At 39.6% G+C, this 15,370-nt stretch overlaps 1 long non-coding RNA gene and 1 other non-coding gene across 3 annotated transcripts; one reads left to right on the plus strand and one right to left on the minus strand.

Moving 5' to 3' along the window:
* The first annotated feature begins 1,701 nt into the window (after nt 1–1,701).
* Nucleotides 1,702–15,009, plus strand: LOC109492610. 2 transcript variants are annotated; one of them, XR_006587193.1, is made up of 3 exons: nt 1,703–7,548; nt 7,692–7,908; nt 14,687–15,009. It is a non-coding gene; the product is annotated as an uncharacterized LOC109492610 (long non-coding RNA). The 2 variants fall into 2 exon arrangements; XR_002146537.3 differs by lacking the exon at nt 14,687–15,009 and having other exon boundaries at nt 1,702–7,548; nt 7,692–9,423.
* On the minus strand, nt 8,807–8,895 carry LOC111557194. The gene has a single exon (XR_002737050.2). It is a non-coding gene; the product is annotated as a small nucleolar RNA SNORD88 (small nucleolar RNA).
* Nucleotides 15,010–15,370: the final 361 nt, after the last annotated feature.

The following is a 15,370-nucleotide window of genomic DNA, read 5'->3' on the forward strand; positions in this document are numbered from 1 at the left end:
TGCATCTTATGGGTCCTATTTTCTCTGAGATAATGAGAGGTAAAATAATCTGCTGAGAATGAAGGGGTACAGGGGTGGGTGGATACAAGGGGAAGGTCTTAGGTGAGCAGAAATTTAAAATAGCTCCTGTGGAGAAAGGGAAACAGGGAAGAATTGCCAGGCAAAATCATGAACCTGTATTTGTTGTGCTGCTAGTGTTCTCTGATGGGTGCTTTTTCTCTAGGAAGTCTTTTAAGCAGAAAGCGGTTTCTAAGAAGAATCCCTACTCACTAGAAGCTAGTGAGCCTTCTCTAGAGGCTTCTCTCTTGAGACTGAGTAACTCAAATTCAGGTTCAGAACTGTGAAGATATCATTTCTGTATTACATACAGAAAGTATGGTGGCTTTGATATTAAAGGTAAGAAGTCATTGATATTATTTTAAATACATAGAATATAAAAGTTTGCCTTTTAAGTACCTAAGAATGGCAACAGGAAAGGTTTTTTTGTACTGGGAGCTAAAAATCACTGTTAAAACCAAAGCCCGAAAATAACTACGAGAGGGCCACATTGGTAGGCCCATTAACTGGAGCAATCAGCTCTCAAGAGCTTTATCCTGTCACTTGATAATGTCAGGGTCAACAAATCCATGACAAAAAGAGGGACATCTTGAGAAAGAAATCCCAGAGGAAAAACTGGTGAGAGTGATTGTCCCCAAAACAGATGGAGGACTCTCTCCTGTCTACTCCATTGCAGACAAAGCCAAGTTCAGTCTCTCAAGTTCAGTAGTTACCTGGTCATCAAGCAGAGGGGATATGTCATGTCCAACCCCCAGACTGATGCACATTCTCTCTGCAGTGTTCCTCTCCCTTTGGCTACAGACATCCAGAAGTAGCCGGTGGCATTAGATACCTCATCATTGTTCCTCTATGCTTCCTGCCTTGGCTTGAAACTTACCATGAGGGTGGGTACTGAACCAAGGGCTAAGACAAGTACTTTCTACACTCTCCATCTAGCCAAACCCACTCTGTCCCTAAAACAGTTCAGCAGTCCAAACACGGAAGCAGAGGAGACGGTTTGGAAGGAAGTCTAAAGTGATCGTGAAGAGCATGGTTCCTAGGAGCAAACTGCTTGGGTTCATATTCTAAAGATACTACTTAGAGGATAGAAACTGCTTTAGTTTCCTCATCAGCAAAATGGAAATGATAATAATGCCTGTCTCGTAGGGCTGCTATGCAGATTACAGGAGACAATCCTGGTAAACTTGGAGAATTGTCTGGAATACAAGAAGCACACAGCATATGTTAGCTATTATCATCTCTGACCTATGGCTGGGTTTTGCTGAGTAGGTTTAACAGAAAGACAAGATTGCAAGAATGCCATGGTTGAAATGATGGAAGTGAAAAGCAGAAGAAACTGATAGAGTAGCACAGTCAAGGGCCTGGAGTTCTTGAAGTTGAAATCATTCCGTTAGAGGAAATTAGCAGAAAGTAGAAGAGTTTAAGTTTTTTTTTTTTAATGTTTATTTTGAGAGAGAGAGCGCGCATGAATGGGGAAATGGCAGAGAAAGAGGGAGAGAGAGAAATAGAAGAGTCTAAGGTTTTTTTTTAATGTTTATTTTGAGAGAGAGAGAGAGAGAGAGAGAGAAAGAAAGCACAATCAGGGAAGGGCCAGAGAAAGAGGGAGATAGAATCCCAAGCAGGTTCTGTGTTATTGGTGCAGAGCTTGACATGGGGTTTGATTCCAGGAACTGTGAGATCATGACCTGAGCCAAAATCAAGAGTCAGATGCTCAACCGACGGAGCCATCCAGGTTCCCCTATTTTAAACTTTTAAGGGTGAAGTTGACATAAGTGATGACAAGGTCCAGGGAGTGGGTAGCTTTATAGAAAAGGTGAGGACATTGAATTTGAGGAGGTCAAGCAATCAAGAGGCCAGGATATTAGCTGGGTTATCCACATGGAATTTTATGTAACCTGGCATAAAGGTGGGACTTGGGGAAGGGAGAGAAACTGCAAGTCAGGTACCAAAGTCTTTGGAGAATGAAAGGAAATGAATAAGGATGAAACACATGGACAGAAAAGGGCCCGAAAGTGGTGCAGTCGGACTGTGTTGAACATGCATAAAGATCAGAGCCCAGGAGTGAGGAAGCCAACTGCTCCTTATGATGCCGACTGAGGCTAGTTGGTGGGAAAAGGATGATAGAGCCAAGAATGCTAAATATTTAACATTGCTTAGGAGAGTCTAGTCCAGTGATAAACTGTCCTATCCTAACACTGTCTCTGTTGAGGAACACAGCCCCCCAAATGTTTAGCGTGCTTCCTCAAAGGAACCTGGCTATCCAAGGTGTCACAGTTCTATGAAGCCACTCTCCTCCCTCTTAGCATGCTCTAGACCTCAGAAAGGATCACCCGTGTCTCTCTCTACCCTGTACATACTCTCCTCACAGTACAGATCATCCTTCATTGCACTTACATGTTTAAATGTCACTCTCATATAGATACTTCCAGGGTTGTTGCAAGATACAGTGATCTTTTCATGTCTGTCTCTCAGCCCTGGGCAGGCATTCATAAATGTCATTTGTGAAACAAGAGACTTCTCACGGTTACCAAATTGGGAGGCAGAGCATAAAAAGAATTTTCTATTAAAATGGGTCATCAAGCCTTAAGCTTTTGATTATAAAGAATGATTTTCTGGTGCACCTGGCTGGCTCACTTGGTGGAGCACCTGAGTCTTGGTCTCAGGGTGGTGAGTTCAAGCTTTGCAACAGGTGTAGAGATTACTTTAAAAAAAAAAAAAAGATTTTCTAATAAATATTAGAAAGGAGATGTAATATTTCTTCACCAACTTGCACGATAACATTTCTGAGCACCCTATATTAGAAGAAGTCATGGTTGAGACCTCAAAGGGAAAAAAATCAGGATCTAAAAAATAAGGTTGTGAACTTGTAAAATTCTTTACCTTCAATATACCAAACTAAAACCGATAATGAATTAGCAACATTTTATTTGTATTCCTTTTCTAAAAACTTTTGAGGAATTTACTTGCTGTACAGGTTAAATGTGACGCTTATAAATCCACTTTTGCTATAGGTAAATAACCTGAGAATATTTTATTTATTTATTTTTTAGTTTATTTATTTTGAGAAAGAGAGAGGGGGAGAGTACATGTGCAAACAGGGGAGGGGCAGATCCCAAGCAGGCTCTACACTAACAGTGCAGGGCTAGATCCCATGAACCACGAGATCATGACCTGAGCTGAAGTCAAGGTGGGATGCTCAACCAACTGAGCTACCCAGGCGCCCAACCTGAGAAGGTTTTAAAATTTTGTTTCTGGGTTACTTTCAAGTGTCCCGTGCCTGATTTTATTATTTTGATTCACTAAGATTTTATACAAATGTCAAACTTTCTAAATCATATATATTTGACATAAATTCCTAAACATGTGGAGAAAATATACAAAACAAAATAAATGTATCCTAGGATTTTATTCTAGATGAAGTCACATGAAGTCATAATTGGCAGGTCAGCCTAGTTGGCAGCCCAGGAAAGGGATAAGCGGCTTACTAGGATTTATTTACAGGGAAGCAAAAAGATTTTGTTTTAAAGATGGGAAAATAATAGAAATTTTAAAGAAAAACATTATTTTGAGGTGGTACAAAGCATTACCATTAGGTACTTTAAAAAATCCTTTAGAGTTTGAATTCAAAGAACATATTTGCTCCAAATTTAGTGATAAATATCAGTCGTCCTTCAGTTCTTCAAAATGTACAGGAATATTTAATCAATATACATAAATTTCTATAAAAACCTCATAAAATTAATTATTTTATTTGAACTCATAATGTCCTGTGAGCCCTTAGCCTTATTCTCCTTAGAGTTTGGGGATTCAGGAAAATAGACATTTATACAGCCTTTGCAATGAATTAAGTGAACACTATTCCCTCCTCATTACTGCACAGGGTGTAACTCATAAATGAGTAAAAACTGCATTTTCTATGAAAAGATGCCCTGAGAAAAGCAAACCGATAGTGGAAATTCAGAGAAGGTAGTGGTTAATGTTCATTCAGTAATAATATAATGTGATACAGGGTTTCATTTTAGCGGCAGAGATTTTAGTAGCTATGTAAATTCGACTACCAAGTATTTGGTCTTTAAAAGTTGGGTATGCAAGCATGTAGACTTTCCAGAATTATGTGAGGAAAACTGTAGCTATAGTCATTTATAGCTATAGAATTAGAGATTTTGAACATTCTAGATCTATCCATCATGAATATAAAATAACTGTCTATGTCTCATTTTAGATAGACCATTGTGTTTTTTCAGGGTATGATATTTTTGATTTTCCCAAATCCTTTTCTGATGATATTTCACATGTTGTTGGTTTTTCTGGCCACAGCAGAACACTTAGCTGATTATCTCCCAAGAACTGTCTACAACTCTATAATAATTCCTGTGTCTCCTTCGTAGTTCTAACTGAAAGTACAGCCGTCATCAGACATACTATAAATATAGTTGGGATAATCTCTTTAGTTACATTATCTTACACTTAGCCACCTCAAAACGCGAACACTTTTCTGCCTGTTCACACAGTTTCAAAATGTCTTTCAATTATAGTTTTTTAGCATTCGTAACTCAGACACATTAAATACTATTTGTGTATTTAGAAGGATGGTATGGTTAATCACCTCCAGAATACTCATCAAAATTTAATGAAGATATCAACATTTTCCCAACTTTTGTTAAAATAAAAATCTCTATATATTAACCAATGTTCCTATACTTTTGCTAACTAAAAAACAAAAACAAAAACCAGTTTGATTCCTTGTTTAAAAGTCTATATGCCAGCATTTCAATTTTTACTATACCTCTTCAAGGAACAAAATGTACCACACACTTGATGACAACCAATAACAACGCACAGAAAAGATGTTTGTAAACAATGACCACTGTTATTTATAAGAGTATTTTCCTGAATGCAAAAAATGTTAGCAAAGTATTTTTTCACTGTTAATACCACACTATATTATGTCAAATTCAGGTCAAACACAATTTTTTAAAAAGCTGTATTTATAATGTGAAGATTTGCTTAATTTGTTCAGCAAATATTTACTGAGCATTTACTACCTGCCAGGCATTGTTCTGGGAAGTGAAGATTTAGAAATGAAAAAGACAAGAATGGTTCCCACTTTTCCATTACCAAGAAGCTTATTTTACCTTGGAGCATTCACATTAAAAAATACATAAACCAGCAGTAAAGTATTAGATTGTCAGAGATGTCACAGAATTGGGGTTGAAAGGAGCTCAGAGATCATCTACTATGTATATATTACCAATTCCAAGAAGCACCTTATTTTACATTTTGATGCTGCGAAAACAGCCACATCTTACAACGTGGTCAGACCAGGCGGTGCTCAAGGGAGAGCTGTCACTGCCTGCACATGCGTGTCAAAACTCAAGGAACAGGTGTCAGAAGCTTGGAAGACAATATGGGAGACAGTGGTGAAGGCATTCTTAAGGATTCTTGATGATGCAAGATTCAATTAAATACAATAGTTGAAAGTGTTCGTTTCTTATAGGAGAGGAAAATGAAATTCAGACAGGTTAAATGACTTGCACTAATTTACAAAGCAGGGTAGGTAGTATGAGTCCAGGTTCTGAGTTCTATTCTTATTCTTCTACCAAAGTCTTCAGATATATGCAGAGAAAGGCTCTAGAATATGGTTCTAGTTTTAGGACCATGGGCAAGGAACTTTATCCTCTGACTCAGTTTCTCCATCTGTAAAAAACAGTTTAACAGACCTAATTCATGACATTGTACTAAGTAAGATAATGTACGTACAGGACTTAACAGAGTTTGGCATACGGTAAGTGCCAAAAACTATCTGAGAACAAACTTCACATTTGGTAGGAAATTTAAAGTGACCAATTATCCTACAAATATTGCTCACTATACCAAGCCCACATCTAGTTATTTAACTAAAATACTGAAAATAAATAGACTGGTCAAATATTTGAGCTGATTAATAAAAAATTTCCACCTTAACAATGCTTTGTCCAGGTCTATATGGTACTATTCCAAGAACCCAGTAGACTTACCTGCAAAAAACCATAGAAAAAATAAGAATTGACACCAACTATGATTATCAAGTTACTAAGGACTCTGATATATATGAATGCATTTATAAACACAACCTGAAACAACATATATATAAACAAGGAAAGAATATTCAAAATGCATAAACAGTTCATTTATTTTTGCTTTCTATAAAATATTATTACAACCATATATATTAATACTTGTACAAGAACCACAAGTTTTGGAGGTTAAAATGTACCTACCCTAGGAGGACATGATTTGGTCAGAAGAGTGAGAGTACTGTTCATGATCAATATATTCCTTTATATGTTGTAAAGCACTTTCCCATTCATTATCAACTCAGTGCCTTGCATATAGTATATAATTGTAAAAATAAATCCCAGGTGCTTTCTAATGCCATTTGTATTCTGTTCAAACAATGGCATGTTTAGAGAATGGTTAAATATCTACATTTCTTTTTTAGGTCTTTCTGGTCAGCTCTTCTAATTTGGGGAGTTTAAGTGAAAATCTAAATTATAACACACCGTGTTATATACAGTCAACCTGCCTTACATGTTAGTTTCTATATTTTTGTTATAAAAATAACATTCTATATGTATATTTCACATCATGAGTTTATTACATTCTATATGTACATTTCACATCGTGAGTTCATTACATAGTTTCAACTGAGATTCTGAATGCAACAGATATACAGTTAAGCAGTTAAAAAGTAATTTTAATTACTAGGAAATGTTAACCAATCAACTCACATTTGTTCTGGTTTCACCCGGAGACAAAACTGGAGAGAACTAACCTAAACGAATATATCTATATTTAGAATTATTGTATTTGCAGAAGCCTCTCGCAATTAAAGTCTTATCACGAGGTACAATTCCGGTGTCTTTGTGTTTCATCATGACAACTACGCAGTAGCAAAGTGCAACAATTTTCTGAATATTTTAAATATTATTTTATTTTCTTATACCCGTTAGTGTTAAGAATGCTTTTAAGAAATCTCACAAGCTCTAATATGTTATCCAACTTTAAACCTTAAAAGAAAAATAACCCAATATTCAACATGTGAAGTTTCCCTATTAATTCTGAAATTTAAAACTAACATTATTAGTTTGCTTATGTTTGGGATTTTTAAAGACCAGTCACATCCCGGATATTATTCGAGGGTCAAAGTCTAAAGCTGAGTATGGTTGGGTTGGCAGGGAACAGCCCGATGGCCAAATGTAAGAGCCCCACGGCAAGGTGCATGTCGGGCAAAAAGACCAGGAGCAAGACTCCAACGGGCACGGCAGCTCGAGGGCACTTAGTGGGGCGCCCCAAACCTCTGCCGCCCCCAATTTCCTAGCGTGCCCCGCCTCTCTCCGTCCTCGCCTCCGGCCCGCCCCTTCCTCCCGGGCTAGCCCCCGCAGTGCCCGCCCAACTCCAGGACTACGCGGAGAGACAGAAACCAAAACCCGGCACACACGGAAAGCCTGGGTAAGAAACGAGGCCCCACCCTGCCAAGAGGGGCGGCTCATTTAGAAGCACTTGGCGGCAAGTTAACAGGAAGCGCGGAGGCACATTTTTTAGGTCTTTTGGAGGACCCTGCCGCCTATAATCTCATCTTTGTCCTTTGACAGGCCTCCTTAAAGCCCCAACTCTGAGCGCTTTCTGGGCAGCTCTCGACTCGAACTCCACTGCGGCCCCTCACTGATGGCAGCCATGTTAGTTGCATCCGGGTATGTCGAGGAGCCCCGACCAAAGTCTCCCGGAAGTGACGCGAGCGCGGAGGGATTCGCGTTCGGCTGAGGTGAAGGGGCTCCGGAAGCGGGTGCGGTAGAGACGGTGACAGGAAAGGTTGGGTCTTATTCACTACCGAGTTCTTGTATCAAGTTTTATGTGTCATGTGTTGTGCTCGACATCATCATTGCCGTGCCATTTAAATCCTTTCTTCCCAACAGGCCCAGGAGGAAGAAATTTTATCCTTTCCAGTATGGAGACATTAAGGGTCGCAGAGGGCAAGTGAATTGTCTAAGGTCATTCAGCTTGTATTGATCGGAGCTGGTCTGACCCCCTCAGTTTGGCTGCGGAGCCTGTCTTTTAAATCTCCGTAATGCCTACGTTTAGCAAAATCCCAATCTCTGGTGCTTGCATCCTGGCAGGTCGCTTCGGCAAGGGCGTTCACCTTCAGCTCGGCAACATTTGCCCATGGAATGGTGCCAAGCCACCGTGGTCTTTGCGGTGGACACAGACCGAACTGTGTGCCGGGGTCACCTAAACTAACCCAGTGCCCTGGGATCTCACTTGGTCTCCTACCCCTTGAGTCTGCACATGCAGGGTTCTTGCTGACCTCGACCGCAGGTTAGCTGTGGGGATTGGGCACTGACTGTTGGAGCTGGGAAACATTTTAACTCCTGTCGGGCACTTGTAAAGTCCAGACTGTTCAGACCATTCCAGGCCTGTCATCATCGTCCAGTCGGTCTTGATAAAGGACTGACAGCTATTATGTTGGGTTTTCCACCAAATCAGTTGTTTCTCTTGGTTTCCATTTCTTTAGAATATGACTGAGAACCAGTACTTTGATCTTATGTCAACATTAACTATAACCAGCTTTCAAATACTGAAGTGTGAATAGCCAGTGAGATCTTTTTTTCTTTTTGCTGTGTGTTGTTTTCTTTTCTTTTTCTTTTTCTTTTACAGAGAGCCCACCAGGTGGGGAAATAGCCACACACACCCCAACACCTCCTTAGAATGGGAACTCTGAGACCCCTGGGTGTCAAAGGTCCCAGGGCCACCGTGTCCTCAGGGAAGGACAGAGCCCAGTGCTGGATATCATGGGAGCGAGGCAATATTTTTGTAAAAATAAATTATGTATAGAAAAAAGCACTAAACAAATACATCAGAATTAAGAATGATAATATTTGAAGAGTGGCCACTTAATTCTTTTCTTTTCTTTTCTTTTTATTTTTTATATCTGCTACAATATCTTTTTAATATAGGGAAATAAACAAATTGACCGCAGCAAATCGTTTTTAATTGCTTGCGATAATGAAGACAAAGACATATTGCCAGATTTTGACCAATGACAGTCCTTGACACAAATTACAGGAATTCTGTTTGGAAAAGCATTGGTTTTTGTCAGGATGTTATCAAAATACAGTTTGGGTATTGATGTTTTTCACACACCTTTGTATAAAAATATCCTACAATCAAAGTTTTTCTTCTAAGAGAAAGAGAAGGATTTGGGGCACTTGAAATTCTGGAGAACAAGTGTAAAAAGCTATTTTTATTCTGCTTTCTTTGGGGTACAGCTTTAAGCTATTTATCAGGTTTAGACTGTGCAAAATAAAGGTTTCATTCTCTATTTCTGTATTCTGCTTCCCGCTGTTGCTCTTTAGTGACCTCTCAAGGAGTGGCACAGAAATACAGTGAGAAGAATGAGAAGGGATTGGGGAGGAAGAAAATATAAAATGTAGGGGAATAAAGGAAAATGCTGATATTGGGGGATATTGGGGTTGAGGTTGCTTTGTAGTTCCAAGTTAGCACGTAACAACCTTTTTATCTAAGTCTTGGCACAAGACCTGTTGTCCACTCAAATAGATTTGCATATACAATGTTCCCACTCACACATTGAGCACCCACTATGATAATTCTTACCAAAATTTCAGCATTATACTCCTACAAATTAGACATATATTTTGACAAAACCTAGAGTGTTCTGAACAACAAAAAAAGTAAAATGCCATAGATTCCCCTGGGGTTCCTTCTTACCATATCATTCGTTCATCCTGTAATTAGTAGCATAACTGGATACTGGAGTGGGAGTGTTGCCTGCAGCATTGTAATACAACAACTACGAAACATCAAGTGAGGTCCTGACAAGATGCATGTCTTCAAAGGAAGTATCTTTTTAAAAAAAATTTTAATGTTTACTTTTGAGAGAGAGAGAAAGAGACAGAGTGTGAGTGGGGGAGGGCAGAGAGAGAGAGAGGGAGACACGGAATCCAAGGCAGGCTCCAGGCTCTGAGCTGTCAGCACAGAGCTCAATGTAGGGCTCAAACCCACGAACCACGAGATCATGACCTGAGCCGAAGTCAGATGCTTAACTGAATGAGCCACCCAGGCGCCTCTCAAAGGAAATATCTTGATGTTAGTTTGGGCCCTCGGAGAAACAGTTAAGATGAGATTAAGTGCGCAAGAATTTGTTAGAGGAAACAGTTGTGAAAGAGAAAGGAGAGAAGGCTGGGAGAGCCATCAGACTGGTGCAAGTCTGAAACTCTGTGAAGGAGGTCGGAGGAGGTTGGTGGAAGTGTCTCAGGCTGCTGAACAGTCTAAGGAAGATTTGGCAAGGCTGTTGGGAATGCTCAAGCTAAAACTGCCATCAGAGGAGTCCTCCTAGGAAGGAGTCTGCCTTATTATCCATGCTGCATTCAGTCACTGGCTGGTGCAGCCCATGGAAAGCTTGCTCTTTGGTGCAAATGTGGCAGAAGATTTCAGAGGGTAACCTCTGGGGCCCTTGGTCAGTTTTGCTCCCTGTATTTGGTAACCACAGTCCAAAAACTCGCTTTTCAATTATTGGAGATTGTCACCAATTTCAAGGCTTAGAATATTATAAAAGAGGTGACTTCATGAGGAGTTTTGGAGAGGGCCATTGTTATGCTTCCTCACTCCCCGTCAATTGTACCGAGTGGGGCTCCAAAGGCACTACTTAGGGAACTTGATATGTCTCCCTTGGGTTTTGAGAAGTACAGTAGTGCCTGACTCACATCTGAGAATCCTAAGGTAGGAGAAATGGGTCAGTGAGAAGTTTGGGCAGAGGAATAAAGAAGAGTTGCTATGTTGGGATCAGCTGTCACTCCCATAGTTTGTCAGGGGAAATGATGTTCGAGTGTTTCTCGTGCACCAAATGTGTACCACGTGTGGGAATGAGAGAGCTGGCCTGGGGCTCTTTTGAGTTTATGTGGTGTGGATTATCAGAAAGTCTGGGGCTATAGAAGGAGCAGAATGGGGGAAATAGAATGCATTGCCCATCTAGGATGGCCAACTTGTCTAAGTTTGCCTGGAACTCTCCATGCTTTAGTACCAAAAGTCCTGAGTCTCAGGAATCCCTCGGTCCCAGGCAACTCAGGATGGTTGGTCATTCTGCATGTCACAGGAGTTGCAGTCAGAAGGCATCCCAGCACGGAACCTCCAAAACCCTCCAAATCACCCATAAGAGTAAGAGGTAAGTTGAAATTTCAGGCAGGTCCCGAATATGAGAAGCCAGCTTATGATTGTCAGTATTGAAGTGGATATTGTCAGAGGGTAATTGGAAAATGATGCTAAAGCAGAACCTTCTTTTCCACACCTTCCCTTTGGAGTGTGTATAGGCTGCTCAGGCTGCCATAACAAAATACCACAGACTGGGCGGCTTATACTACAAAACTATTTCCTCACAGTTCTAGTGGCTGGAAGTCCAAGGTCAAGGTTTTGGGCAATTCAGTTTTTGGTGAGAACTCCCTTCCTAGCTTGCCGATGGCCACCTTCTTGCTATGTCCTCACATGACCTTTCCTCAGTGCCTGTGTGAGAAGGGAGGGAATGGGAGGGATTTTTGGTGTTTCTTTTTATAAAGACACTAATTTATAGGATCAGGGCCCCACCCTTATCTTATTTAACTTTAAGTCTTCAGAGGCCTCATCTCCAAATACAGCAACATTTGGGGTTAGGGCATCAACATATGAATTTTAAGAGAACAAACATTCAGTATATACCAGTGTGACTCTATAACACAGAGATACTTTGGGGGAGGGTCATGAAAATATTAGGCCTGCTTCATGCCTCATACCTTTATGGAGAAGATATGCTATTGTGACTGTAGCCCTGTGTCTTTGCAAGAACAAAAGTAAGCATATTATATTTAGAGCTCGTTTGTAACACTTTTTTAGAGCTCTTCAGACATTATTCTAATCATGTCAAGGTAAAGCTGAACCCCTCCAGGGCCTTTTTTTTTTTTTTTTCCCCTGTCCTGTAGAGCAGAGGAATCCTTTTTAGGAAGGATTCCTAAAATCCTTTTAGGAAGCAGAGCTCGTTTTTAACTCTTCAAGGCTTTAGTAGTTGGACCTAGGTTCAGCCATGAGCACAGAGTAATAGAAAGCACCAAAATAAAAGTCGTTATGTTTTTAATATGACAAGTTTATTTTTTTCTTTCAAGACATCTGGTGAAATTATCTTGGGATTAGTATGGTGATTCATGGGATGAGGATTCCAGGCTCCTCCTACCTTATTGCCCCACTGTGTGTGACTTCCATTTTTCAAAGTAATTTCCTGGTCCAAGATGGCTGCAAGAGCACCAGTCATTCTAGTGAACAGGAAGGATGGAGACCTACAAAGAACGGCACACCTCTTCCATTTAAGGACAGTTCCCAAAAATTGTACACAAGCTTCTACAAGAGAAGCTGGGAATAGTAATACTTTTTTTCCTAGTGGGTCAGTGCCCAGCCAAAAGTTACGAGATTTTATTACTCTAGAACAGAGATCAAAAACTATGGCCCATGGGCCAGTCATGTGTTTTTATAAATAAAATTTTATTGAAATACAACCCTGCCAATTTTACTTATTGTCTATGGATACATGTTTTGTTTGTTTGTTTGTTTGTTTGTTTAAGCACTCTTTATATTTTTAAATTTCAATTCCAGGGTAGGTAACATACAGTGTTATATTAGTTTCAGGTGTATAATATAGTGATTCAAAAATTCAATATATTACTCAGTGCTCATCAAAATAAGTGTACTCTTAATCCCTTTCACCTTTCACCCACCCCTTCACCAACCTTCCTTCTGGTAACCATCAGTTTGTTCTCTAGTTAAGAGTCTGTTTCTTGGTTTGCCTCTCTCTTCTGCCACCATCCCTCTCAAGCATGATCATTTTTGTTTTGTTTCCTAAATTCCACATGTGAGTAAAATCATATGGTATTTGTCTTTCTCTGACTGACTTATTTTGCTTAGCATTATACTCTGTCTCTATTCGTGTCATTGCAGATGTCAAGATTTCATTCTTTTTTATGGCTGAGTAATATTTCACTCTGTGTGTGTGTGTGTGTGTGTGTGTGTGTGTGTGTGTGTGTATCTTCCTTCTCCATTCATCAGTTGGTGGACACTTGGGCTGCTTCCATATCTTGGCTATTATAAATAATGCTACTATAAAAATAGGGATGCATGTATCCTTTTGAATTAGTGTTCTTACATTCTTCGGGTAAATACCCAGTAGTGCAGTAAGGTGATTGTTGGATCATAAGGTACTTCTATTTTTAACTTTTTGGGGAGCCTCCATACTGTTTTCCAGAGTGGCTGCACCAGTTTGCATTCCCACCAACAGCACATGAGTGTTCCTTTTTCTCCACACTCTTGCCAACACCTGTTGGTTCTTGTGTTGTTGATTTCAGCCATTCTGACAGGTATGAGCTGATATCCCATTGTAGTTTTGATTTGCATTTCCCTGATGATAAGTGATGATGAACCTCTTTTCATATGTCTGTTGACCATCTGGATATCTTCTTTGGAGAAATGTCAGTTCATCTGCCCATTTTTTAATTGGATGGTTTGTTTTTTGGGTGTTGAGTTTTATAAATTCTTTATATATTTTGTATGGATACATTTTTAAAAAAACAGCCTTATTGATATATAATTCATATGCTATAAAATTCAGTCATTTAATCTGTACAATTAATTGGCTTTTAGTATCTTCACAGAATCATGCATCTAGCACCCAAATCAATTTAGAACATTTTTATTGCCATGAAAAGAAACCCCACACCATTTAGCTATTGTCTTTGAATTTCCCATTTCTTCCCCCCCACCCAAGACCTAGGCAACTAGTAATAACTTTGTGTCTCTACAGATTTACCTCTTCTAGACTTTTCATATCAATGGAATCCTACAATATGTGGTCCTTTGTGCCTGGCTTCTTTGACTTTGTATAATGTTTTCAAGGTTATTCTATTTGTAGCATATATTAGTACTTCATCAGTACTTCATGTCTTTTCATGGCCAAATAATATTCCATTGTATGGCTATACCCCTTATTGTTTATCCGTTCATCAGTTGATGGACATTTGAGTCGCTTTGAAGAGGCAATAATCCTTTATTCTGTTAAGACTGAAATAAAACAAACCAGCAGGTAGTCTACTCCAATATATTAACAATTTTAAAACATTACCTTATGGATTTTTATGGGACTGACTGGGCAAAAATATTCTGTAAAAATATTGACAATCTAAATAACTGTGATTAAGATTCAACCAAGGTTTATGAGAAATGGTGCAGTACTACAACTATTGCCAGTCCCTATTCAGAGTTACATACAGCTCCCAAATTGTTTGTGGAAGACTTCTCAACAATGCTTAAAGATAAGCTGTTGCCTATAGATTATGTGAACATAAAGATATGAGTGTTCTAGAAGACAGAGTCAGTTACCCTAATGACAATGTAAAAGTTTTCACCATGTATGTCCAACGCTGGAATCTTACATCATTTACATTATTATAAATGTATTCTGTTGAAGTGAGAGAATTCAGAGCCCCGGTCTAAATGTCATGTATGTGCTTTTTTACAAACTGTCTCCATTACTACTTCCTCCTTCACCTCGGACAAACTACAGGAAAGTGCTCTACAGATGGTTCTAAGAAGTCTTCGATGAAGCTAAAGAGAGCAGATTTCTCTAGTGTGTCGCCACCATCCCCCTCTGGAGACTTGGGAAGCAGAAGGATAGCAGTGAGACAGAGTGAAGCTGACATGCATAGAGAAGCTGGGGTAAGAGACCCATGGAAAGAGATCTGACAATTTTTATATCTTTGTTTCTGGGAGTTTCTGAGACCCAGTATCCTTTCCGCCCTTTCAGTAGTTGTGTGTTCAAGTTTTCCTTTCATTACAAAGGATATCAGACCTTCATATTTTTCTAATAAATCTATCTTTTTCAGACCAGTTTGTTTGTTTGTTTGTTTGAAACCAAAAGACTCAATGCATACATGATTATTGCCATATATATATATGACAAGAAGTAGGCGGCTTCTCTTTCTTTTTAAAAAATTTTTTTTTCACATTTTATTTATTTTTGAGAGAGAGAGAGAGAGAGAGAGAGAGACAGAGCACAAGTGGGGGAGGGGCAGAGAGAGAGACACACACACACACACACACACACACACACACACACACACAGAATCCGAAGCAGGCTCCAGGCTCCGAGCTGTCAGCACAGAGCCTGATGCGGAGCTCAAACCCACGAACCGTGAGATCATGACCTGAGCCGAAGTCAGTTGCTCAACCGACTGAGCCACCCAGGCAC

Source organism: Felis catus, chromosome D2 (assembly GCF_018350175.1).
Source record: "Felis catus isolate Fca126 chromosome D2, F.catus_Fca126_mat1.0, whole genome shotgun sequence".
Taxonomy (NCBI): Eukaryota; Metazoa; Chordata; class Mammalia; order Carnivora; family Felidae; genus Felis; species Felis catus.